Source organism: Podarcis gaigeae (genome assembly GCF_964106915.1).
Source record: "Podarcis gaigeae genome assembly, chromosome: 14".
Lineage (NCBI taxonomy): Eukaryota > Metazoa > Chordata > Lepidosauria > Squamata > Lacertidae > Podarcis > Podarcis gaigeae.
In genome coordinates this window covers 7,553,185-7,580,053 of record NC_139690.1, presented here as the reverse complement: position 1 = coordinate 7,580,053, position 26,869 = coordinate 7,553,185, and the positions used below count along the sequence as shown (strand labels likewise).

General features: G+C 47.5%; 3 long non-coding RNA genes across 4 annotated transcripts; 1 reads left to right on the top strand and 2 right to left on the bottom strand.

Annotated features, from left to right (window-relative positions):
* The first annotated feature begins 3,229 nt into the window (after positions 1–3,229).
* Positions 3,230–8,105, top strand: LOC310831816. The gene is made up of 3 exons (XR_014557986.1): positions 3,230–4,065; positions 6,815–7,777; positions 8,029–8,105. It is a non-coding gene; the product is annotated as an uncharacterized lncRNA (long non-coding RNA).
* LOC310831798 lies at positions 6,943–12,890 on the bottom strand. Of its 2 annotated transcripts, none has more exons than XR_014557963.1 (4): positions 7,691–7,776; positions 7,330–7,381; positions 7,155–7,244; positions 6,943–7,052 (listed from the first exon to the last, which is right to left on the bottom strand). It is a non-coding gene; the product is annotated as an uncharacterized lncRNA (long non-coding RNA). The 2 variants fall into 2 exon arrangements; XR_014557962.1 differs by lacking the exon at positions 6,943–7,052 and adding an exon at positions 11,935–12,890 and having other exon boundaries at positions 7,153–7,244; positions 7,691–7,746.
* On the bottom strand, positions 8,113–8,854 carry LOC310831834. Its single transcript, XR_014558008.1, has 3 exons — positions 8,670–8,854; positions 8,460–8,553; positions 8,113–8,357 (listed from the first exon to the last, which is right to left on the bottom strand). It is a non-coding gene; the product is annotated as an uncharacterized lncRNA (long non-coding RNA).
* Positions 12,891–26,869: the final 13,979 nt, after the last annotated feature.

The following is a 26,869-nucleotide window of genomic DNA, read 5'->3' as shown; positions in this document are numbered from 1 at the left end:
TCTCAGGTTCTACCTGAGACCACAACTTTTTCTGTGACATCTATGATGTCTTGATGATGCTTCCAGAAATGGGAAACTTTGGGAAACTATAAAATAAAGTGGTACCTCAGGTTACAGACACTTCAGGTTACAGACTCTGCTAACCCAGAAATAGTACCTCGGGTTAAGAACTTTGCTTCAGGATGAGAACAGAAATCGCGCAGTGGCAGTGGGAGGCTCCATTAGCTAAAGTGGTCTTCAGGTTAAGAACAGTTTCAGGTTAAGAACAGACCTCCAGAACGAATTAAGTTCTTAACCCAAGGTACCACTGTACTGATCTAACCATTATTCGGGGCTTCTCTCTGCCTCTTCTGGGTAGTAGTTTGAAGTCTTGTTGCAACAATAAAGATCAGGCCTACTGGCCACTGTTTTGCTTCTATCTCCTGGCTGAAGTCTTTTGCTTGTGACCCCCGACCTGAACCTAAGGGAGCCAAGGGTAGGCAATTGTGGGGTTGCTCCAAGGACTGCCTTATACACAGTGAAATCTAGTGCACGTGCAATCAGGGGCCAAACTACTCAGAAGAAAACCCAGGGTAAATATGTGAGATTGGAGCATGGTGTCACAATCCTATGTGAGCTAAGATCAGAGGAGTTGTTCTCTAGAAAGGACGAGCCAGATTGCAGCCGTGTGTACCTTGACGCGCATTGAGTTCTGTGGGGCTTGGCTGCATGCACACGCCATACACTGAAAGCACATTGCATCCCCTCTGAAGAATCCTGGAAACCATAGTTTGTTAAAGGTGCTGTGAGGCATAAATTATAGTACCCAGGATTCTTTGGGGGGGCAGGTACTTTCAATGTACAGTCCCAACAGGTGTGGATCTTGCTGTTAATTTTTTTTTTTTATAATATTTTTTATTAGTTTTATGAAATACAGAAAAAAGAATAAAGAGCATATTATAAAAGTAGAAAAAGAAAGTTACAAGTTTTCTTATTCTTTTTTCCAAATCTACTGGACTTCCCCGCGTCCTCCCAACCCTGCATTCTCTGTGATACATAACATCTGCAATTTGTTAACTTGTTTCAATACTTATTGTATCTTCCATTTTATCATGTTACCCAATTTCAAATATATTATGACCCAAATCATGTACCTTTTCATTTTAACACAATAAAGTTGTTTCATTATTTTATCTCTGACTTCTTGTACCTTAATTTCCATTTCTTTAATTTAACATTACTGAAGCTATAATTTCCTAAAAGGTGCATTTTTTAACATTCATACAACTTATAATGTTTTTCCAAATAGTCTTTAAATTTTTTCCAGTCCTCCTCGATTGTTTCTTCTCCCAAGTCTCGGATTCTGCCAGTCATTTCGGCCAGTTCCATGTAGTCCATCAACTGCGTGTGCCATTCCTCCAGTGTGGGTAAATCTTGTGTCTTCCAATGTTTTGCAATCAGGATCCTTGCTGCTGTAGTAGCGTACATAAAAAAGGTTCTGTCCTTCTTAAGCACTCTCTGGTCCACCATGCCCAGGAGGTGGATCTTGCTGTTAATGCACATGCATAGAATATACCCCTTTTATATTGAACACATGGAAAGATGGGGGCGGGAGAGAGAGGAGCATAACACACACCATTTTCACTCTTGCCTGCCATGTATTGTTCAGCTAAACCTGCCCTTAGATTCTGGGCACATGACCAGGAACACTGGAAAAACAGGCTTCCTGAGATTCCTGATACATCACCAGAGAGTTTCGGATCACACGTGTGCAACTTCTGTGCACATGCACAAAGCTGAACAGGCAGAGTTGGTGCATGCTTGGAGATGGTGCATGAAAACCCACTGCTCCACTCATGTGCTTTCAATAAATTATATGAAAATGTGTTCATCTTCCAGCACCAAACCGGAGCACATTTGACAGCCATGTATTCTTCCCCTGTTTATCCCTGCCTTGACTTCCCCTGTTGTTTCTCCTGTGCCAGGCTTTAGATCGAATGCTCCTCAGGGCACAGGACTCTTGCGCCTGTAAAATGTCACATACAGTGATATATAAATCATAACCGTAACCTACTTGAGATATTTTATGGGAAGTGAGTAAATAAACTAAAATAAATCACACAGTTTTTGTTTCAGCTGTTGAGTGGATAATTGACAACCTGCAACAGGCATCTCACAAATGCAGTATGCCTGTGTTGCCTAGATCTCAGAGGCAGGGTCCTACAAGATAAATAAAGTTGTCCAGCATATTTATATGGAGGAATACCATTCTTGAAATATTCTGTTCCTAGGCGGTTTAGGGCTTCACGGTAAAAACAGCACTTGATTTGAGCCCAGAAACAGATGGGCAGTGTTGGTTCAAGATCTGTGCAATGCAAGCTATCCAACCAGTTTGAAGGAGCCTGGCAGCCACCTCTTCAACTAATTAAAGTTTTCAAGCTTTCCTTGGGAGCATCCCCAGACAGAGGGCATCAGGGGAGTCAGATCTGGAGATGCCCTCAAAAGCCTGAATGCAGGGGACAGATAGCTGTAGGTCCCACAGTATTCTCTTTATGAAAGGCCTTTTGATTGAGGGAGGACCCAGCCAAGCCCAAGCAATATTGCAATATTGTGTGCCACCCTAGGTGTTTATTTTTTTAATTTGCATTCTATTCTTTTTTTACTGACAAACAAGATCTAATTAGGCTGGTCTTTGCGGGTCAAATGTAATTCCATTTTAATAAAATTTATTCTGTTTGTGGCGGTGGGGAAGCCTTTGTTACTAACGCCGCTCTTTGGGGATGGAGCAGGCTATAATTCAGGAATGCTACGAATGGAAATCATGTGTGTAGCGAATCTCATAGTACCTGCATAAACCAAGTCTAATCCGGTGCCATGCTTGGAATCCGGGTGCAACGCTAAGTTTTTGCATGATAAAGACACAAATGAAAAGAAACCAACCGCTCTTTTAGCCGTAAAAAAATAAAATAAATCGCACAGCTCAATTCAGCCCTAACTCAGATACACCATTGCGTCTCCAAATGCCTTCCCGCAAATCGAGCCTGGCATTTGGGAGCAATGCTTAGGTTCCACGTTGCAAAAGCTCAATTAAGCAAAACCACCTTTCCTTTGAACAATTAAAAAAAAAAGAAAAATAAATGCCTTCCTGCCGTGACTCGGATTCGAACCGAGGTTGCTGCGGCCACAACGCAGAGTACTAACCACTATACGATCACGGCGAGCTACCAGGGAAGACGAGAGCAAGAGGCGCAGCCGCTCTCTTCAGTGTCACAGTCAATGATGTCATTCGTTCTCGAACTATGAGTGGCCGTAATCGCTTTCACCGCCCTCTTTTTGAACGCATGCGCTTTAGCGCGGCTGCTCTCAAGACGCGCGCCTGCGCTCTAGGGTGCCCTCCGCTTTCAGACAGACGCCGGGCTGCCTGGGGATAGGGCGAGCCTGGAGGGAGGCGCTTTATATAAACGAATCCACCGCTCGATTGCAGCAGGAAAACCCTCAGAAGCTTAAAAAAAACCAAAACCCTAAAGATAAAAGGAGCTTCTTGTACTTTCCTCGTGGCCTAGGTGAGGCGTTGCGCCACTCTACACTTTTGCACGCTCTACAGTCACTTTCCTCGCCCCGCCCATCCTGGGCTGAGCACGCCGCCGTGCTGACGTTGAAAACCTTGTATTCTAGCCCCGCCCCTTCCGAGAGCGGCCGTTGCTGTCTGTCTCGCGCGCTTGATTTGAATGTGAGGCGACGACGGTTGGCCGTCGAGGGGGCGGCTGAGGCGGCGCGGCCGTTGGGCGGCAGCTGAGGGCCTTGCTCCGGCCCCTTCCTCCGAGATGGTCGGAGAGGTTGTGGTCAACGTCTCCCGCCCGTCGGGTTCTTCCCGGCTTTCTTGGCTCGAAGGCTGAAGGATAGAAGCGAGGGCCTCCCCCGCGGCCTTCGCCGCCGCTTTCCTGAGGTGACAGAGCCGTCGTGGGAGCCGCTTCGTACACCGTAGCGCCTCCAAGCGGTGCACCAGCTTCCTCTCGCTTCCCTCGGCGCTGGTCAAGGGAAAGGTTGGCCGTTTCCAACGCCTCCTGGAAACGGTGAGGTTTGGGCGTCAAATGTACGCATCAAGTTACGGACACGTTGCGTTCAGTTTACAATTTTTTTAAAAAAATTAAGGATCAGTGTATGTTCCAGCAGATTCTAAAACTGCCTCAATAAGCGGGGATGTAAACCTAAACAAACAATTCCTTCCATAGAAAAAGCTCATAGTAGCAGAGCTAGTGCAGATGCGATGCCTTCTGATCGGATCTCCCCTCCTTGTTCGTAAAGTAGCCACAGAGGGATGTCAGGATGTTTTCATTTTGGTTATATATACAGTGGTACCTCTGGTTGCGAACGGGATCCGTTCCGGAGCCCCTTTTGCAACCTGAAAGGAACGCAATCCGCGTCTGCACGCACGGGTTGTGATTTGCCACTTCTGCACATGTGCGTGACATTTTGCGCATCTGCGCGTGCGCAAGTGGAAACCCGGAAGTAACCCTTTCCGGTAATTCTGGGGCACTGCGGCACATAACCTTGGAGGAGGAAATTGAGACAGCATTTTCATATCACCTAAATTGTAAACCATTACAGGTGTCTTAGCAGAAGACATAAATGCAATTAAAAAGGTACCTGCCTTTTCTCCAAGCCCACCTAATAGCAGCATGGAACTAGTAAATTGGGAAAACAGCACTGGAATTACATATTCCATCTCCAATAAAGGCCCCACTTCAAACAAGATCCCTTGAGGAAGGGAGACAGGATCATGTGTCACACCTACTTCATGCCTTTGTCAGTTTTTTTTTGCCCGGCAATAAAATTAGTAATGGTCTGTATATACTTGTTGCAAATCATAAATTTGCCAAAGATCTCATTCAAATCAGGGATACCCAGTAGGCACCAGCCGTATTGCCCCCCCCCCGTCTTCATTTTAAAATCTCTTTCAAAAAATATATATTAAGAACATTATACAGTGGTGCCTCGCAAGACGAAAAGAATCCATTCCGCGAGTCTCTTCATCTTGCGGTTTTTTCGTCTTGCGAAGCAAGCCCATTAGCGGATTAGCGCTGTTAGCGGATTAGCTGATAAGCGGCTTAGCGGATCAGCTGATAAGCGGCTTAGCGGGTCAGCTGATAAGCGGTTCAGCTGATAAGCGGCTTAGCGGATCAGCTGATTAGCGGCTTAGAAAAAGGGGGGAGGGGAAAACCCGCAGAAACTCGCAAGACATTTTCGTCTTGCGAAGCAAGCCCATAGGAAATTCGTTTTGCGAAGCACCTCCAAAACGGAAAACCCTTTCGTCTAACGGGTTTTCCGTCTTGCGGGGCACCACTGTATAACACTACAATACAAAATATAATGAATTGTGTTCCTGGCAGGTGACCTAGTGCAGGAGTTGCCAGTGTGTCTGCAGGTGCACATGTGCCTATAGAAGCATTACTGTATTTTTAGCTCCATAAGACGCACTTTCTCCCTCTAAAAAGTTAGTATGGAGCGAATGCAGGGGGGAGGCAGGCACGAAAAGCCCCCAAGAGCTCCTCGTGGCTCTTGTGGGCTTTTCCCCAGGAGGGAGAAGGGACTGACGCGGCCAGTCAGTCCCTTCTCCCTCCTCGTAGAAAAGCCCACAGGAGCCGCGCGCTCCTTAAAGGGTGTGAGGCTCCTGTGGGCTTTTGCGGGAGGTGGGGGTATTGCCGGGAGAGGCTGCGCGCGGCTATTGCTTCTTTAACCGCACGCAGCCTCTCCCAGCTGGAGAGGTTGCACGCGGTTATGGCAGAAGCCAAGACAGCGAGTGGGATCCATCCCGCTCGGTGTCTTGGCTTCTTTGCTCTTTGGGGCTGGGGGGGGGGACCCGGGCTTGCCCCAGAAGCCTCACACAGCCTGTCCGCTGCTCTTTAGGGCTGGGGGGGGATAAGATTTCCCCCCTTGATTTCCCCCTCTAAAAACTAGGTGCACCTTATGGTCCGGTGTGCCCTATGGAGCGAAAAATATGGTACTTGGTACCCAGAGCGCACCCTCCCTTTGCTGAAATGTGGGTTGAAATAAACATTCTGTTGTAGCCAATAGACTGCAGCATGTGCTTGACTGTGGGGTAAGTGTGGTACCTATGACAGTTTCTCCTGTTTGCAAAAATGCCCATGAATCAAAGAAGTTGGTGACTCCTGATCTAGTGTATTTGCAAAATGTCCAACCTAATATTTTCTTTAGCGTGCTACATTAATGGGGTCACAGTTTCACCAAAAACCCGATGTCTGATTCACTCGAAACAGTGCCAAACACATGCAAATTGCCCTCTGCAACGTTGGATGGTGCAAACCCCATGTTTCACGATAGCACACGTGCAGTGCAAGTCCCACACGTTTTAGTGCCTGAAAATCATAAATTGCACTCTGTCTTGGGGAAAGCAAAATAAGGGGAATTCACTCCAAAGAAACCATCCTTTTGTTTCTGTGAGCTTTCTCCTTGCAGCTCTTGAGTTGGGGCATTACATCTGTACTGTAGTGTAATACATAGTTTTCTATTTCCCCAGAGTTCTTTCTTGTGAAGTTAGTGACCAGTAGATGGCACAATTTTTCCATAAAAAGCTGGGAATCCAAACTGCTGACTAGTTGAAGGATTCAGCCAACTTGTATGTGATGGTCAGTTTTTCAGTTTTCCAGGCCACTGTATACAGGATAGCGATTCCAGTAGCTTTCTTAGAATAATTGCTGTGTGCTGCCATTACCCTAGACAAGTAAGAGGGTTGTGTTTGTGGCAGGAGGAGAAAACAAGATTGCTGCTGTTGATTTTTTAATTATTATTCTCTTTCACAGCACCACAGCTGGAGGCTAGTGAATTACCTTTCTCTGGAGTTTGGACCACGGTGCCTTTTAACAAAACTTGGACGTATATCAAGCAGTGCTGTGCTCACTAAAGTGACTTAGCCTGTAAAAATGCTTAGCTGCCAAGGGTAGCAGGAGGGGACATCTCACAGTGTAGAACCTGATCTGGTCCCACAGCCACTGCTTCCCTTCTGCCGCCACGAAAAAATGGAGAAGGAGGTCTTGCCGGCATCATTCTGTCACCTGCAAGAGAAAAATGGTACGCAGGACGCCAGGAGTGCCTGCTTTTTTCGCAGATGAAACAGGGCATCTCTAACTACAGATGGGCTTTTGAGAAAGTCTTACCTGCTGAGTGCATTTGGATGTTGGCCTCTCTCTGGTATCCAATGGAGCCCGAGGTCCACACTACTTATATATCTTCAATTATGGTGTCATCTGGATGGAAGAGAATGAAAATGAAAATGAGATTTTGCCACAGGCCTTTAGTCAAAGGGCGCTGTCTCCAAGGTGTGGGGCTTACCTTCTTTCAGCTTCAAGCGGAAGCAAGCCAGGTCCGGCCGAACTACTATCATCTGCAGAGGAAAGAAAAAATGGGGTCAGATGGGAGCAAGAGAGCACACAAGCAGCGCCAAATCAGGAAGGATGGGTCTCCCTCTGTCTTGGGCCCAATGCCTTGTTCCGGAGGACCTCCCTGGGCCCTTCAGCCTCCTGGGCAGAGGTGGAAGGGCAGCAGCAGGAAACGGGGAAGGAAAAGCCTCTGGCCTCATCCTGACCCCCAGAGACACACCCCGCATCATCTGCGCTAAATATCACTTGGGGATGTGATCTTGGGGGGGATGGAAGTAACCAAAGAAATGAATAGAAGAAGGCAAGGTACCTACTCTGAGGTTGGGGTATTTCCGGGCAATAGCCAGCAGCAAAGAAATGCTGCTGGCCGCTAGTTCTTGAGCCTCCCCACTTGAGCCAGTGTGGTGTAGTGGTTAAGAGCGGCAGTCACATAATCTGGGGAACCGGGTTCGTGTCTTCGCTCCTCCACATGCAGCTGCTGGGTGACCTTGGGCCAGTCACACTTCTGTGAAGTCTCTCAGCCCCACTCACCTCACAGAGTGTTTGTTGTGGGGGAGGAAGGGAAAGGAGGTTGTTAGCCGCTTTGAGACTCCTGAAGGGGAGTGAAAGGCGGGATATCAAATCCAAACTCTTCTTCTTCTTCTTCCCCCAGGGCATATCCTCGGAGGTCCTGCAGGAGGAAAGAGTGTCTGAGAGTCAGGGGCCAGTCTGGGTCAAAGCGGCCCCCACTGCCCGCACCACGGAGTCCCTGGCACTTCTGGACCATGAGGGTTTGCCAGCTTTGGTCTTGGACCAAGTTGGGGGCCAAACAGGCTCTGTGCCCCAGAAATGGTGCAGTCCACTGGGTAAGGGGGGGGACAACCCTAAAACCACCCCTGATGCCATCGGAACACTTACACTGAGAAGGTGGAGGAGAGTGCCAGGGTTGGGGGCTTCCATAAGGAGACTCCCAAGCAGGAGCCGGAAGTGCCTCTTCAGTTCCTGCGGGAAAAGAGAGAAGAGAGATTGAATGCTGGGTTGGATTCTGCAAGTGTGTGACAAAGAAGAAAGAGCAGTGAAGGGAGGTCAAAACAAAGGGCATACTTCTCTCTCCTCCTCGGCCCCTTTTAGCATGGCCTCCAATATCCTGTGCAGGATCGCACTGATCATATCACAGCTGAATTTGGGTCTCATGGTGCTGCAGGGATGAGAGGGTTAGATTCTCCCTTGCCCCCTTCTCCCTCTCGCCTGCTCTTTCCCCCTGGAGTTCTACCCCCTACCCACAACCCCATCCACGCCAAAGACCCCACTCACCTTAGCTGGAGGAGGGCCTCCAAGGCCAGGGTCAGGGGGCGATCCCTGAAGTGCTCCAAGGGCCCCAAGCTGTCCTGGAAGAGAACAGAGGAGGAAAATCGGCTCCAACCCCAAACACCAGGCTTGGCTTTGCAAGGGAATGGCAACCCCGTGCCCTAAGCCGGCAGGGTCCTCTCCACAGATGCACAACCCCTTCCCCGTGTGGGTCCCCCACACCACCCATCACTCACCAGAATGGCTTGGCCACCTCCTGCTTGGAGCACTTCAGGGATCGGAGCCCCCTGAGCTCAGCTGCCTGGCAGTTCTGGATGACCCCCAGGAGGTAGATCTGTTCATCCTCCAGCAACTAAAATGCAGAAGTCAGGCTGTCAGTTCCTCTTGAGGGCAGGGCTTCTCTGCATCTGAGAGCGCAGAGTGAGGGGCAAAGAGCCCGGACAGCGGGGGGGGGGGGGGCAGGTCTGAGGGATCCAGTCCCTGCTCTTGTTTTCTCCAATACTCACCCCTGGGGCTGGGATGCGGAACCGCAGCAGAACTGCAAACAGAAGGACATGGGAAGAGGCGAGTCCTCTTTTGCATCCTTGGACTGGTTGCCCCCCATGCCCATTCCTGCCCTCCTCTGTCCAAAAAAGGAGGGCCACTTGCTCACCTGGTGGCATGGGCTGCTCTGGGTCTTGCTGGGGGGCCACCCTGTGGCAGCACCTGAACAAGCGCCTTAAGCACCTGATCCTAGGAGAGATGAGCGGAAAGAGCGACTCAGATGCCGGCAGTCCCAATTCTTGGGGGGTGTTTGTGTGTGAGGAGGGATGTCTGGAGAAAACAGTGAACCACTGCCGAACTGGCAGAACAGAAATATGTATATGGAGCCTAATCAATCCTTGCCAGCCCATCATGACCAATTCTTTCCATCTCTCTGCAGTTCATTGACCTGAAGGGGCATCATCAGAGCCTGAAAGAGGCAGCCCAGAGCATGAAGGGCTGGCAGAGAGAGAAAGGCGGTCCCAAGTGCTCTGGGTTCAAGAGCTACGGCCATGCCAGGACCCAGAGAGCCTGGTCCCCTCATTTGTGCAGTCAAGCAGTGTATAAATTTCATGAAGCAAATGAAATGAATAGGGAGAGTGGAGAGCTTTGGGTCATCCATTAACATTGTTACCGGAAGTTTTGGAAAGGGTGGCGGCGGGTTTCCCCCTCCAGCAGGCACCATACCCCCCTCCGACTGTACCCCAAATCAACACCTTCACTTCTGCAGATGTTCCCACAAAACATCCTGACACAGTCCTTTTACTACAGTGGTGCCCCGCAAGATGAAATTAATTCATTCCGCAAGTTTTTTCGTCTTGCGAGTTTTTCGTCTTGCGAAGCACGGTTTCCCATAGGAATGCATTGAAAATCAATTAATGTGTTCCTATGGAGACCGCTTGCCAGGCTGGCGGTGCGGAGAAGGGCTTTTCTCCCCACCGCAAGCCTTCAGGACAGGTACGGGAACAGGGGGGAAGGCGCGCAGCACTTCTCCTCTGTTCCCGGGGCTTGCGGTGGGAGGAGGGTTTTTCCTTCCCATGCCAACATTCAGAACAGCATTCTGAAAGTTGGCGGTGGGAACGAAAACCCTCCTCCCACCGCAAGTCTTCAGGACAGCCATCCGCAGGCTGGCGGCGGGAGGAGGTCTCCGCCCCACCGCCAGCCTTCGGAGCAGCCATCCCAAGGCTGGCGGCGGGAGGAGGGCTCTCCGCCCCACTGCCAGCCTTCGGAGCAGCCATCCCAAGGCGGGAGGAGGGCTCTCCGCCCCACCGCCAGCCTTCGGAGCAGCCTTCCGAAGGCGGGCGGTGGGGCGGAGAGACCTCCCGCCGCCAGCCTTCGGAGCAGCCTTCCGAAGGCGGGCGGAGGTCTCTCCGCCCCACCGCCAGCCTTTGGAGGAGGTCCGAGGACAGTAGGGAAGACGCGCTGCGCTTCCCCGCTGTCCTGGAGATTTCCCTATGGGCTTTCGTCTTGCGAAGGAAGCCCATAGGGAAATTCGTTTTGCGAAGCGCCTCCAAAACGGAAAACCCTTTCGTCTAGCGGGTTTTTCGTCTTGCGAGGCGTTCGTCTTGAGGGGCACCACTGTATTCCAAAGGCTCCCATAAATAAGGGTAGAAAATTTGCCCTAATGAAGGCTGAGCCTTTCGCTCACAAGCCACTCAACCAATCTGCTTAGACTATCCAAAGAACTGTCCAATAGCAACCAGTGAGCACCACAAAACAGCACCCTCTAGAACAAAGCACTGAGGGCACAAGGAGAAGGGGACAACAGAGGACCAAATGGTTGGACAGTGTTCTCAATGCTACCAACATGAGTTGAACCAAACTGCGGGAGGCAGTGGAAGACGAGTGCCTGGTGTGCTCTGGTCCATGGGGTCACGAAAAGTTGGACACGACTAAACTACAACAGAACAAAGCACACAGGCATTGCAGCTGCCGACCAGCCGTGGCCTCTGCTCCACAAGTAGGAATTCCCACTAGGAAAAGAGGAAAGTCAGAACCAGCCATGAAAACCATTCTTGGTCCATTGAAACTAGTCTTTTAAGTTTTAGTCTAGGCTCTTGCACTACCAACCCAGCTGTACGCTTGTGAAACATGGATATAAATGCCATCTCCAACTCCTTGAAAGATTCCATCAATGGCCTCTCCGAAAAATGTGACACACCACTTGGGAAGGCAGGCGAACTAATACCAGTGTCCTGCAAGAAGCAAAGATCACCAGTGTTGAAGCAATGATTCTTCAACACCAACTTTGTTGGACTGGTCATGTCCAATGGCTGGGAAACACTGGCCTGCAAGCGCTCCAATAGGAGAACAGCCTTTACCAAAGGTGTCATGGGCTTTGAAGACACTTGAACTCAGGACACAAGGGAGAAGCGTGCTAAGAGGAAGGCACACTTGGCAAACCCTCACTGTGATCAACTCCTGCCCAAAAAACTCTGTTCCCACTGTGGAAAGACGTGTGGATCCAGAAGTGGCCTCCACAATCTTTTACGGACTCACGGTTAAAACTCGCTGTTCATGGAAGTCAATCTTACTCGGCTATGCGTGATAGAGGAAGAAGATGATATCTGGTCATAGCACTCGCCTACTCTTGCAGCGGGAAAACCTTCAACTATTCATATAAAAGCAATCCAACATTGGATTGACACCGTTCCAATGCTGTTCTGCTCAGAAGAAAGATAGCTACCAGAGGAGGCACTTGGGACATGGCTAGGGGCAGCCATCATCCCTGAAGCATGAGACCATGTACACAGCAACACTTCTGCTTGGGTGATAATCACTGCCCTCCTGGTCTCTGAGTGCCAGACATGTAGCCATCTCAAGGACAAGAGTGGATCCAACCTTCATGGATTGGGGACTTGGCCAGGACAACTTGGCTGGGAAACAGACTCAACCCCCCCCCCCCGGAAATGAAGAGAAAGTGATGCTACTTACAGCCTCCCTATGTCGTCCACAAAAGATCCCACCCTCCTATCTAAAGTAAGTAACTATCTGAAATGCCCACCCAAGCCTAAATCTGACCCCAATCCCTGCCCTAAGTCTATACCTAACCCCCACCCTAACCTTACACTTAACCCTATATAAAAATATAATATATAAAAAATAAAAATTTACAAAATATATACAGAATATGCACAGATGTGCACAAAAAACAAAAATATTAAAACAACAAAAAATAAAATAAAAGTGTTAAAAGAAAAGAATAAAAGAAAATAAAAATAAATCAAATCAAAGTAATAAATCAAATCAAAATAAGAAAACAGAAAAAGAACAATTCACTAATCCTCTGTCTACTCTCCACCAACTGCCACCACCTCCTCTCTCCTCACTAACCCACAATGGCCGCCTGCAAGTCAGTGGCTTTTAAAGGAGAAGCAAGAGATGTCACAAAGGTGGGCAGGTCCTTGTGGGATGTGAAACACAAGAGCAGTTAAGTATAACATTCCTAGAGTGAACATGTTTACACATGGGGAGGAATGTTTGTCCAGCCAGCAGAATGTTTGTCCTGTTTCCTTCTGGGCTGGGACAGACTTCCTCTGCATGTGACTAGAGGTGGGTGTGGCCTCACCTTTGCAGGTAATCACAAAAGCACAGGACAGGGCAGCCATCTCTCTTTCACTACATGCATCGAAGAAGCGATATCTGCTTAACCAAAGATGCCCTCTTGGCTCCAGCCAAGAGAGGACAAAGGGACTGTCTTCTTATGGAATAGGTTCCAAGTACAGTGGTGCCTCGCTAGACGAAATTAATCCGTTCCGCGATTCTCTTCGTCTAGCGGTTTTTTCGTCTTGCGAAGCAAGCCCATTGACAGCTTAGCGGATTAGTGCTAGAGCTGTCAAGCGGCTTCCAGCGATCAGCTGTTAAGCGGCTTATCAGCGGAACAGCTGATAAGCGGCTTAGCGGCTTAGGAAAAGGGCAAAAAAAGCAAAAAAAAACCGCTGGGGGACGCAAGATTTTTTCGTCTTGTGAAGCAACCCCATAGGGAAATTCGTTTTGCGAAGCGCCTCCAAAACAGAAAAACCCTTTCGTCTAGCGGGTTTTTCGTCTTGCGAGGCGTTCGTCTTGCGGGGCACCACTGTATATGTTACTTTTCTAAGCTAAGTCTGCCTTCTGGGCTCCGATTGTGAACAGAATGATATGTGAGTAAACCTTTTTATGAGGGACATGGGTAGCACTGTGGGTTAAACCACAGAGCCTAGGGCTTGCCAATCAGAAGGTTGGCGGTTTGAATCCCCATGACGGGGTGAGCTCCCGTTGCTCGGTCCCAGCCAACCTAGCAGTTTGAAAGCACGTCAAAGTGCAAGTAGATAAATAGGTACCGCTCTGGCGGGAAGGTAAACAGCGTTTCCGTGCGCTGCTCTGGTTCTCCAGAAGCAGCTTAGTCATGCTGGCCACATGACCCGGAAGCTGTATGCCGGCTCCCTCGGCCAATAAAGTGAGATGAGTGCCACAATCCCAGAGTCAGCCACAACTGGACCTAATGGTCAGGGGTACCTTTACCTTTACCAGAACAGTTATTATAGAGGCTTTAGCAAGCCTGAGCAAACACATCCGCTGCAAGTTTTAAAGGGGAAATGTTACTCTGCTAAAATTGTAAACTTGTTAACACAAGTTGGAAAGGGTATTGTCAGACAATATATCCTCCCCTGCATCCCTGAACATTCCCACACTTGTCACCGTGGCAAGTCCCCCCCCCCCCAGGACCTGGCCCCTCCTGAGTGGTGATGCTCTGTCAGAACTCAGAGGCACCTGCTGTTCCGCCTGCAGCTGGGCTGCATCTTCATTTCACATCCTTCCTGCAGCCCCATTCCCAAAGGCAGACCAGCTCCAAGCCCTTCCAGGCAGGCTAGGCATCTCCATAGCGCAGGATTGGACCATCTGCTTGGTATGCAGGTCTTTCATCCTGGGTGGCATCTCCGGGGGGGGGGCTGGGAGATTGGGAATGTTCCCCCCCTCCAAACCCTGGAGAGCTGCTGCCGGTCAGTGCAGGCAAGTTGAAGAAAGATATTGAGCAGCTGGAAAGTGAGCAGATGAGGGTGACCAGGATGGTGAAGGGTCTGGAAACCAAGCCTTATGAGGAACGGTTGAGGCAGTTAGAAACCAAGCCTGATCCATATTATAGATATGGAAGTTAACATCAAACAGAACTGTTCGTGTAAAAAAAGGAAAAAGGGAGGGAAACTCTATTTTGCAAAAGGTTTACGATGGAGTCCCCATCCTTTATTATTTATGGAGTGAATCATGCAGTTGTTGTATAAGGGATTAATTTTTTGACTGGAATGTAATTGAAATTCGTACGATTTTGGAATGCAGAAATAAAATAATCAACCATCAATTCTAGCAAATGGGAGGCCGCCTAAATTATATAATTTTGTATTTGAACAATAGGTGTTTGTATTATAGTTTGGTATCGTTATAATGAGGCTATTATTGGACTGAAATTGAAAATTAATAAAAAAAATTATTATTGAATATGTTAGTCCCTCTTATTGCTTTGCCAATGCTCGCCATTTGCTAATCTGCATGAAAATCATATCCAATTGCTAATCATTCAATCAGTCATATTTTACTGGATTTTGTGTGAATTACCATATATTCAATTTTCTATTTCCCCTTTTCTGTATACATTCTGTATTGTTTGTAATTCCATTTCATATCATCTCCATTTATCATTTCTATTAAGCTTTGTATAACAACAGAGCCCAGAGATTTGTTTCTCTACAACCCCGCCCCCCTTTGGAGACTGTAGGGGGGAGGGGCATCAAATTCCCCACAGATTGATGGGAGGGGGGGAACCCTGTGGATTTGTGCTTTTTATCAGATATGCAGAATGCTTTAATCCCAAACACTCTAGCCCAGGCATCCCCAAACTTGACCCTCCATTTGTTTTGGGACTACAATTCCCATCATCCCTGACCACTGGTCCTGTTAGCTGGGGATGATGGGAGTTGTAGTCCCAAAACAGCTGGCGGGCCAAGTTTAGGGATGCCTGCTCTAGCCCTACGACTGGCTCTGCCACAATAAATCTATTTGTTTCTAAGGTGCTTGGTGGCTCTCTTTTTCTACGTTTGCTGCAGGGGGCTTAATAATATCACTACCCTTCTGCACTCTGTGAATTAGGTAAGCAGGGGCATGGATTTGCAAGCATTTGTAACTTCTGCCATGAGGATCCATGCTTCAGAACCACGTTTTTGGGCCACGGTATGTTCAGGAAGCCGTGGATCCGTGATTTTTGTGGTGCAGGCTATGCCCCTGGCTATGATGTGTGATTTGATGGTGACTTTGGGCTGATCTAGTGCAAAAATAATGAGGATCCATGAGGATCCGTGTTTTTTAACCATGTTTTTGCGCCATTGCAGTACCACGAAACAGTGGATGCATGGGGTTTTTTTGTCCTGCCTACAGACAAATACGTGGTGCAGAGTATCATGGTGTTTTATTTTGTCGCAATATAAAAATCATATGAATTCATGAGGATCCATGTTTTTGTGGTGCTGCAGCGCGGCTAAGTGTTGGATCCACGTTTTTCTTTTTCTTTTTTTAATATAATTTTTATTAACAAACCAAGCAAATCACATTAATTCCAAATTACAAAGCCAATTTTTTAAATTTTTGTTGGGGGTATCCATGCTTCGAGCTCAGAAAGGGATCCAAACATCTCTCTTGCTGCTGCTTTAATGTTAAGTTCTGTCCAAATAGTGTTCACAGTTCTATCCAATCTTCTCTTTATTGTTTTCCTCATCTTCTTGTTGTTGTCATATATTCCTTTCTTTGTGACCTCTGATAGTCTCCCCAAGCGGGTTGAAAACAAATGTTATATCCTGTGTGGATTTTCCATTCCTCCAAGAGCCATATTCAAACAGACAGACGCCATTTCCACATGTCTGTACAAAACATTCTTAAAGTCTGCCCGTTATCTTCGCAGGCCTGTCAGTCTCTCCTCAATCTTCTTAGGGGGCTCTGCCAGGTCAAACTCACATTCCGATATAATAACAAAACCATGGTGTTCTCCCCCTCAATCATAAATCCAGTAGCCAGGCCTGCTTACTAACAAGTCTCTTTTTATAACTGCGTCATTCCAAAGGTTCATTCCTTTCCAGATATTTCACAAGCCATATCTTTGATTAGTAATTCATTTCCACCCAGTTCTTAATCATCCTGCTTGTAATCAATAATTGCAACGATTCTTCTTGGGGGGAGGGTTGTTAGGTAATCACAGAAGCTAAAAAAGAAAAGAAAAGCCCCCCCCCCCCTTCTGTCCCATTCCGACATACCGGCCCTTTGATGTATCTTCTTCTTGATATATTTTCCTGTTAAATCCAACCGATTGCTCCACTTCACAGAGGTCACTTCAATTAGCAGTCTTAACTCCCGTTCTTCACTCGAAATATGTGCATTTGCTGCTCTCTAATTGTTTATTTTGAGCTCCTGCAACCAGGCTGCGCGATCAGAGACAGCGTCAGGGAGAGCTGTCCCACACGGTTGCTGTGCGCCTAGTGCCCTCACTCCCTTCTTTTGAACTTGGGGGTGATTTATGGCAACCGCAGGCGAGGCAGTGTTCCCCATTCCCTTGGGTTAACAAGGGAGGCTGCATACTCCCATATTAGCCTCTTAATTACCTCGTGTGAGCCGGAGAGATGGTATTGTCGGCCATCTTCCAATGTGCCCCTAGCAGCCCCCTGGATCCAGATGTGATTTGACACTGGATTTGTTGGAGTTATTTTTTTTAAAAAAATGGAGGATCCATGAAGATCCGTGTAGATCCACCTTTAACCCAGACCCGATTATATTAACCTAGAGACAGTAATTCAGGATGTTTTAAGGCAGACAGGATTTTCCTGATATTACCCCTTTTCTCCCCCTTAAAAACAATCCCACATATATTGTTTTGTGAAAAAATTAAAGTAGCATCTACTCACATAATCTTGGCCTTGAAGGAGCAATTACAGTAGCAAAATGGAGGCAACTTAAGTTACAAAGGTACAAAATGTAAGTTTAAAAATGGTGCCTGAGCTCAGACGCACACATGTCGTCAGCTTTCAAGCCTGATGAGGAAAGACTGCCCAGGTAAGCAGGAAGTCTGTATCATTCCAAATACTCATCGCAAAATACTGGAAGACACAAGATTTGCCCACCTTGGAAGAATGGCAGATGCAAGTAATAGACTACTTGGAATTGGCAGAAATGACTGGCAGAATCCGAGACCTGGGAGAAGAAGCGATGGAAGAGGACTGGAAGAAGTTTAAGAACTATCTGCAGAAACACTGCAAAGTTTATGAATGTTAAAATGATGTTGGATATGAAAATAATGTGGCATTAGTGATACAGTGTTAAAAAAATACGCAAAAAGGTAATGTGCTGTCTGTGTTGATGCCGGATCTGTGCGCCATAAAGAACAAATAGTTGGGGGATTGGAGCCAGGACACATTACCCCTCAGAGAGTGGCAAGCCTGCCCGCAAATGACTTAATTGATTTTCTTCACCCCCCGCTTGGTACCCTGGTCTCTACATGCAATGAGCCTGGTATTGGACTACCCAAGCAAGACCAGGTTGAATTGCTCTCGTCCTCATATGCCTCGATGCCGGAATTGGAGGCCTCCATTATTTTAAGCCCAACACGCAATCAAGATCTACAGCATTTGTCAAATTTTGACCCGCTAGCAGTACCGACACAAGACTCAGCTATTGACCTGCTACCTGTACAGCCTATACGGGTCGGCAAAGCCCCCGATCTGCAAAAACCAGCTGAACATCATGATACACCAGCAGATCATCATGATATTTGTAATGGTGTCATCGAAGATCCTCTGGGCCAAATCAACCTATTGGCCCCCCAGCTAAAGCCATCACACCTACCTAGGGACCAGCGACCTCAAACCTGGAACCACCAAGCAGAGCAGAAGGAGGAGGAGCCTAACTCAAGAGCCCCAAACCACCAGAAAAGAGATTGACTGCCATTATCTCCACCATCACCCTATTTTCACATTCTATCTTGGAACGTGGCGGGATGGTTATCTAAGCAGGGTGACATCGACCCTCTGGATTTCCTTACAAAATTTCAGATTATTTGTTTACAGGAGACATGGTATCTAGATCTCCATGTCCTTCTCTTCAGGGTTACGAAGCCTTTGCTACCCCTGCGATAAAACCAAACTTCCGAGGCCGACCTAGTGGTGGCTTAGTCACCTTTGTTTCCATCAAGCCAAAGTGCAAGGTCCGGCAACAGCAGTGGGCGAAGAGTAACAACCTACAAATCCTACTTATTTCTAGCAGTGAAGGAGGAGATTTCCTCTGCTTTAATATATATATCCCCCCCATAGGCACCCCTTCCCAGTCGCCACAAATCTGGGAAGATTTAGATTTATGTTTGGAGAAGGCTGAACTAGAATTTCCTGGCATGGATATCCTGCTGGCAGGTGATTTCAACGCCAGGATAGGAAACGATATTAATACGTACTGCCCTAAATCCCAATTACTGCCAGAGGCAGATTGGTTTATTCCCTGGTCCTCTGACGACAAGGTTTTGAATAAGGCAGGCATTACATTAATGGAGACTGCCTTCAAACATAATCTGTATAATCTGCATGGTACCCATATGGACAGGTCAGGGGGCTTCTTTTCTTTTCTTGGGCCCAGAGGTGCAAGCGTTATTGATTATATCCTGGTCTCCCCAAAACTTTTGGAGAGGTCACAGGGCTTTAGGACTTTCAACAGAACTGAGAGTGATCACCTCCCTATATCAATCTCACTAATTCCCTGTGGTTTGGAGGATCCGCAACACCGTAATCACTGTGCAGACCCACCTCCAACTCTAGCCCTACGTAGGCGTAAATGGAACAGTGACCTGGAATTCAAAATCAAACTACACCTGCATTCATCAGATATATTGGCCCTGAGAGACCAATGTATTTTATCAAATTCTGACCCCTTTTTAACATTTCAGCAGGTCTCAGAGTCGCTCCTTCCACTACTTATGAACTCCAATCCTCCCAAACAACAAAATAATACGAGGGCCTGGTTCGACAAAGACTGTAGGAATCTAAGATCTTTGCTTAGGAAATTACAAAATAAGGTAAAACAGGAAGGGACCCTGTCCTCAGTGGAAAACCTGCGCAGGTGGCGCTTTCATTATAAAAATACTTTAAAATTTAAGAAATCCCTTTATAGAAAGGAACAATGGGAGGCACTCGACAAGGCGATCAAATTGCGGGACGATAAAAAGTTTTGGGAAATAATTGCTCAGGGAGTCTCACCCAAAGGGAAAATTGTAACCAACAGTATTCCATCTAATATATGGTACCAACATTTTTCCTGGCTATATTCAGCTTCAAATATTGCTAAACTGAGCCAGTTTCCTTCTATTAAAAACGATCTATTAATGGACTGGGATCCTGTTACCGAATCAGAATGTTTACAGCTAATTAAAACACTCAAGAATGGCAAAGCTCCCGGTGAAGATATGATTCCTCCTGAGGTGCTTAAACTAAATGCCCAGTGGTGGGCTGTTTTTTTGGCCCAACTCTTTACGGCAATAAATGATACATGCAAAATCCCAGAAAACTGGAAACTGAGCCTGGTAGCCCCCATCTATAGGAAGGGAGACCCCCAAGACCCCTCAAACTATCGCCCCATTAGTCTCCTGGACATTGTGTATAAACTTTATACTCGCCACCTGCTAAATAAATTGGTTGACTGGGCTGACCACTCTAACTTGTTTAATCCGGAACAGGCAGGGTTTAGAAATGGCCATAGTACAATAGGCCAATGTCTGGTACTACAGACAATGATAGATAAGTATACAAAGGCACATAAGAGCAAACTTATTGTGGCTTTTGTAGATCTCACATCCGCTTTTGACTCAATCTGTAGGGACAAACTATGGCAAAAACTAAATGACACAGATATTGACAGGCGACTTCTCAAAATACTTAGAGAGTTACATTCAGACACCACAGTTAAAATCAGAACTGGGATGTCAGGCAACTATACTGACCCACTGCCACTGGGGAAAGGGGTTAAACAGGGCTGTTTGTTAGCGCCGTTCCTCTTTAATTTCTATATAAACGACATTGTTCAACATATGGCAAAGTATAAGTCATCAGCCCCTGCCCTGGAAGGCAAGCACCTGAATATACTGCTATATGCTGATGACATGGCGGTCATGGCACTCACTCGAAGGGGCCTACTCAGCATGCTGGAGGGACTCACAGCTTATTGTTCCCAAAACTCTCTAAAGATAAACTATGATAAAACAAAAATTGTGGTTTTTACTAGAGCTCGCCACACATTTAGATGGTCTCTAGATGAACACAAAATTGAACAATGTCTCCTCTTTAAATACCTCAGTATCACTTTCCAAGCTACATCTAGCTGGTTTGCCCACTTCAAGACTGTAGCCCTTCTAACACGTAGTGAAGCCTTATTTACCTAGGGATCCATCAGCCTCGCCATCCCCGGACCTTGGAGGGAACAAAAGTACCAGGAAAGCAAAATCTTCTTTGGAGAAAAAGTTTATTGAAATCTGTGCACAGAGACAATCTGTGCGCAGAGACAACCAGCAGGATAGCTCCTAAGAACTGGTTGTGTCTCAAGACACTTCAGCAGACTTTCTTATACTTTTCTGAACACTCTCCCCCCTCCCATACCCTTTACAGACTTTCCCCATCAGCTGGCAAATGTTCAACTTATTATTGCTTGCTTAACACATCTTTCTGCCAGCTAAGCACTTCCTCATACGTGTCTTTCTGCTAGTTAAGCACTCCCCCCTCCCCTCTTGCTTGTATGTGTCTTTTCTTATTTTTGCATTAGTAAGCATAAGCACAGGAAGGGGGCCTCTTTGGCAGGCCTGGTTAAATCTGCAAACAGCAGCTAAAATATTTCTGCAAGCCAAGAGACGGACTCTTGACCCGCCAGCCAATTTTAGCAATTAGTCACTTGCTTTGTGCTAACCGTCTGGCCAATATTTGCAGAAGTGAGATTAGCACAGGATTAGCACAGGAATGTCCTGCAGATAGTACTTGAGAGCAATCTTTCTTAGGTACAAAGTACAAAGCACAGAGAACCCCGAGAGAAATCCTTCCCATCTCCCTTTACTCCCTCCTCTTCTTTTGAACAATCTATTACTTAGATTCGTTCTGGGGGAGGGGTCTATATTCTCTCATTACAGCAATTACACGAGGTCCCATCATGCGAGACATCATCTTTTCCATCATATTCTGCAAGCATTGCATCAAGCAGGGAATACAAAAGCAGAGAAGCAAAAGGATTATAAGTGACCCTGCTATTAATACCATAATATTCCTGATCCAACTACCATCGGGCAGCCAAGAATATAACCAATTCCATGGATCACCTTCTGTAGTTTTTAGCGGGTTTTCAGCTATCATTGTTTCCATGTGGTCAATTGTGGCCGAAATGCTGACATTATTATCTGGGATAAACATGCAGCAATGAGAATGAACTAGCGCACAAACTCCTCCCTTCGAGGCCAACATTACATCTAAAGCATAACGATTTTGCAAAACGACCTCCCTCATAGCAGACACTTCTTGGTTGAGGTCCTTTAATGCCTTAATGGTATCATTAAATAGTCCTTCTATCCAATTGGCGAGCAAATGAAGATCTCTATAATTCATGGCTGCCCCTAAGGAAGGTAGTAGGCCCCGCGATACCTGGGTCCCAACATAATGGTTAATAGGTGTATTCACTGCCCTGCGGTTACGCAGTCTGAGAGATGTTGGTAACTCTCCTATCTTATATAAAAGGGGAACCACCACTCCTAGGGTACAGATTCCAGTAAGATCTCGGGGAACGGATTTAAATGCTGCATCGCCACAAATTAGCCAGAGTTCTTCCGGAAGAAGGTGACTGATGTTTCGGTGTTGCTCCGACCACTTGAAAGCTTGTGAAAACAGAAGGCTTATGTGCCATAGCTCCTGGGTAAAATTTAATAGGGTCTGAACAGAAAAATTGGAACTAGAGCTTTTGTGGAGGTGGTGCATATCAGTCATTAACTTGGCGCTAGTATCGGATTGATAACACCGGGAGGTATTTCCATAATTAACGAAGGCAGAGCAGGCCCTATCAAATACAAAATTCAATACATGTAAGCAATCAGGGTAAATCCCTCGTGGGGTTGACCCTTCAGAAAATTTTAAACAAAAGCTGGCTCGGACAGGGCCAATTTTACGGGCGGCCACTGAGCTTCTTCAGGGTTTTTTCTATTTTCTATATTAAAAATATCATCAATGGGAATTCCATGTAGCATCAAACCTGGCCTTTTAGCATAGGGTGGTATGTGCATACACAGCCAACAATTGGAAAGATTTAACATTGTGGTGAACTTGAACATATCCTTGATATAAATATTGTCTTTCCACATCTTATGATAATTTTCTCCTCGTGATATTTTACTCAATAATCTAGTCCCCATCTGACCATGTTCACCAGGTGCAGTACCTTCCTTGTCTCCTGCAACTAGGAGAACGAGGAACACTAGGAGGATCATCAAGGGGATAGAAGGATCGGGCCGTCGTCTCCCGCAGAGCCTATGACGCTCATGCCAGCAGAAAAAGAGACACATCCATGTGGCAAGGGCAGTTGTAATAACTCCCATCCACCATCCCCAATCACTCCATGGTTCCTCCCAGCAATATTCAGGGGGTGTGCTCATTGTTGAAGAGCCCACTGATATTCGTGCCCGATTACCTGTTGAGCCTCAAGGATGAGGGCCCACCGGTGAGCTGATGCTCCCACTATGTGGGTCAACTTTTCTACTAACCCTGTTGGGTGGATTGAACTTTCGTGCTGCCTCCCTACTGACCAGAGCATATGGAAGCTGAAATCCTGGGGTGGCAACTCTTACTGGCACTTGTTCAGCAATTTCAATGCACACCTGGTTAAGGCTCTCACCCCTGCAACACTTGCATTAAGATAGGTTCCGTCCCATCTAACGCCTGGATTAAGAGTAGGACCTGGTCTATCAAATGAGGTTGGTACAGTGCTCTACCCCCCAGATAACAGTTGACTACCCTCCCACAACAGCAAGAGCGGTCCAGAACTCGATAGATTTCAACTGTCTCTGCAACTTCCCGTATGAGCACTATCCACACGTGCTGGACAGTGGTGTGGGAGAGGAGCCACAACGGGGCAGTGGGGTGTTTCAATACGGCAATCTCATCAATCCCCAGTTTCCAATAGCCAAAGAGTACGCCATCTCTTACCACCGGCAAGACGAACCATTCGTAGCAGAGGCCAGCAGGCCAGTAGGGGCGGTGTGGCTCAGTGGGATCAGGGCTGTGGGGCATAGAGCAGATAACAGAAAAAAAAGAGAAAGTCCTTATGAAAATATTAAATGTCCTGGTGGACTTCCTAGGTCAGTCCCGGCACGGGTTTTCACGTTGGGGACGCTGCCCGCGGGCGCCCCTCCCATCCAATTCTTCAGCTGTGCGTAGAGATATCAGCTTCCGGTGTGATATCAGCAGAGCGGTCGTCAGCGGAGGGTCTGGAGATGGTCAGCCAAAGGGGTTAATCAGGATTTAGTTGCACAGTCCAATCTGTAGCGGTCACTCTGGTGTGGTGGACCCAAGGGGTGATGCCGGCGACTTTCACGGCAGTGGGTGTGGAGAGCAGGACGGTATAAGGTTCCTTCCAACACGGTTGTAGCGGTGTCCGTGCCCAATCTTTTACCCACACTTCATCACCTGGCTCGAACTGATGCAGCCAACACACAGGGGTTGCGAGCCTGGGTCCACCTGTCGAGACAAAAGAAAACTCGGAAGAATGTCTGGACATAATTATTCAATTGCATATCCTGACCAACATGTGGGGACAACATTCTGACATATGGGACCGGTCTCCCAAGCACAATTTAATGGGAGATTGCGGACCCTGAGTAATGCCAGGGGTAACATTGTTACCCAATTAGACCCAGTTTCCTATGTCAGCTTGGATAGCTGATTCTGGGGTCTGCGTGCTGTATGCAACTTTCAGTTGATTTGTAGTGCCTTGGCCAATTCCTGCAACATTAAATGAACAAAGGCTGGTTCATTGTCACCAGGTTTAGGGCTTTGGTGAGCGCAGTTAATTCTGCCAGCTGGGCCGATGTTCCAGGCGGGAGTGGCTTTGCCTTGATCACCTGGTCTTCCAGGGCTACCACTGCATAACCTGCCTTCCGGTGTCCAGCCTCAATGAAGCTGCTTCCATCCATAAACCATGATGGCCACTGGGGGTCTGCTTCATCTTTAAAGTCAGGCCTGCTAGAGTACACCTCATCCATTACTTCAATGCAGTCATGCGTGGGCTCCCCACCTTCTCCTACCGGTAATAGGGCAGCTGGGTTGAGGGCTGTGGTGACTTGGAATTTCTAACGCGGATGTAATAATAGCATCTGATATTTCCTCATTTTAGCCTGGGAGAGGAAGTAGGTGCCTCTCGGCAGATGGCATGCTGATTCTTTCCTAAGCGGCCTCGCCCTCCTCCCCGGGCGGTTCCTCCTAACGGTGGACCTCCCGTCCTCAGGGCCATCAACTTCTCCTTTTTCTTCTGGGCCTCTTCCTCCCTCTGATTATAAGTGGTCTGGGTTAGTTCTAGCATCCATTCAAGGGTGTGGCCCATAAAAATGTTCCTGCGGATATCGGGTGCTGCCTGGGCTACAAAGGCAGTTTTTATGATAGGGATATTGGCAGCCTTATCTGGGTCCACAGGGGTATACTGGCGGTAGGCTTCCTTCAGCCTCTTTAAATAGGCTCCAGGGGCCTCCTCTGTTCCTTGCACTAATTCTCTGGCCTCCACAAAGTTGGTGAGTTTTCTGGCTGCCCTCCTCATGCCGTTTAAAATATTCTGGCGATAAGTGGTGAGGGTATTTTGCCCTTCAATGGTCTGATTTGCTGGGTTTTCTTCCCTCTCTGAATCCTGGAGGACTGGGGGTTGTCCTCCTGTCTTCCTGACTGAGCAGATATGGCTGCCTGAGACTTTTTGGTATCATGACTTCAGCCAAGGGGGGGGGGGGGTTCCTTTCCACATTGGTCTTCCATGTGGAAATATAGGGGATTTGATCAGAACGGACATTCAAAATGTTCTGATATAATGGATTAATGAATTGCAAATCAAGGGTCCTGGTGGACGGCCAATTTATTCTTTTGGGTGGGCCAATCTAATTCACACAATGTCCTCATCCTCCCCCTTCATCAGCTTAAATCCCCAAAAGCATTCCAAAGGGGTACTTTTACTTTGGCCAGAACCCATTTCTTCCAAATACTCCGCTCCTATTCACAGTAAAAATTCTCTCACACTTCATATACTACAGATTGTGATCTGCGCGAGGTCGCCCTGGCAGAAAATGCACAATCCTGCAACCGCTTGGCCAAGGGGAATGCTAAACCCCGACCCACACTCGACAATTCAATCACTGGAGTATCTGACATGCAACACACACAACATACAAATCACATCAATATAATTTCCCCTCCTTCCTCTGTTCCAAATTTATACTGGTGGCACTCTCCTGCACAACCAGTCCCCTTATTCCTGGTGGCTGGCACTCTACTGCACAACCAATCCCCTTGTTCCTGGCTGGCACTGTACTGCCACAGCCAGGTGAGGCTGATCAGGCCTCGCCCTTTTCCGTCGGGCTGCCCTTTCCGTCGGGCTTACCTGTTCCGCTGCGGACCTGTCCCCTTTTGGCGCCGTCCTCTTTTCCTCCCTCAACAAGATGTCTCCACTCCAGAACAGTGTGGCTGGCTCCCCCCACGAAACAGGCGGGGTGCGCACGGGAGCCTGCAAACGCTGCTGAGCTGTTCACCTTGGTTGAGCCTGGCCCTCCGGTCCGTATTGGGGAGGGGGCTTATCCCGGACGAGCCCCCAAAGAAATGAAGCCTTATTTACCTAGGGATCCATCAGCCTCGCCATCCCCGGACCTTGGAGGGAACAAAAGTACCAGGAAAGCAAAATCTTCTTTGGAGAAAAAGTTTATTGAAATCTGTGCACAGAGACAATCTGTGCGCAGAGACAACCAGCAGGATAGCTCCTAAGAACTGGTTGTGTCTCAAGACACTTCAGCAGACTTTCTTATACTTTTCTGAACACTCTCCCCCCTCCCATACCCTTTACAGACTTTCCCCATCAGCTGGCAAATGTTCAACTTATTATTGCTTGCTTAACACATCTTTCTGCCGGCTAAGCACTTCCTCATACGTGTCTTTCTGCTAGTTAAGCACTCCCCCCTCCCCTCTTGCTTGTATGTGTCTTTTCTTATTTTTGCATTAGTAAGCATAAGCACAGGAAGGGGGCCTCTTTGGCAGGCCTGGTTAAATCTGCAAACAGCAGCTAAAATATTTCTGCAAGCCAAGAGACGGACTCTTGACCCGCCAGCCAATTTTAGCAATTAGTCACTTGCTTTGTGCTAACCGTCTGGCCAATATTTGCAGAAGTGAGATTAGCACAGGATTAGCACAGGAATGTCCTGCAGATAGTACTTGAGAGCAATCTTTCTTAGGTACAAAGTACAAAGCACAGAGAACCCCGAGAGAAATCCTTCCCATCTCCCTTTAGTAGGACAACTGGTGCTCTGCTCAGCTTTTTCTATTCGAGGGGTGGGCAACTGGTGACCCCGGCACTAAAAACTTTTGTTGGAAAAGTGATTCCACAGATGTTATACGGAGTAGAACTCTGGGGATGGAATCAGA